Here is a 325-nt window from a genome sequence, read left to right as displayed (position 1 = left end):
TGTAGCCGTGCTTCACGATGAGGTTGCCGAGGTGCAGTGACTCTGGGGGAGCAGCAGTGGGGCTGCACGTCTGCTCAGCAGCCCTGGCAGCCCCTGCGGTGCCGGCCGTGTGTGTGCCAGTGCACTCACCCTCCTCAGAGATTCCATACTTCTGAATGAGCCACTCCACGATGTCATTCCCTGGGGACCAAGGCAGTGTTAATGGGGTGCAACGGGGTCCCTCAGACTGAACACAGGGAGGTTCCTGGGCTGAAGCATCACAGTATGGTGGGTGCCAAGGGGGTCACACAGGGTGATGGGGGCCCTGCCAAGGACATGCTGGGCG

This window comes from Nestor notabilis, unplaced genomic scaffold (genome assembly GCF_000696875.1).
Source record: "Nestor notabilis isolate BGI_N333 unplaced genomic scaffold, ASM69687v1 scaffold17904, whole genome shotgun sequence".
Classification (NCBI taxonomy): Eukaryota; Metazoa; Chordata; class Aves; order Psittaciformes; family Psittacidae; genus Nestor; species Nestor notabilis.
This window is presented reverse-complemented; position numbering follows the sequence as displayed.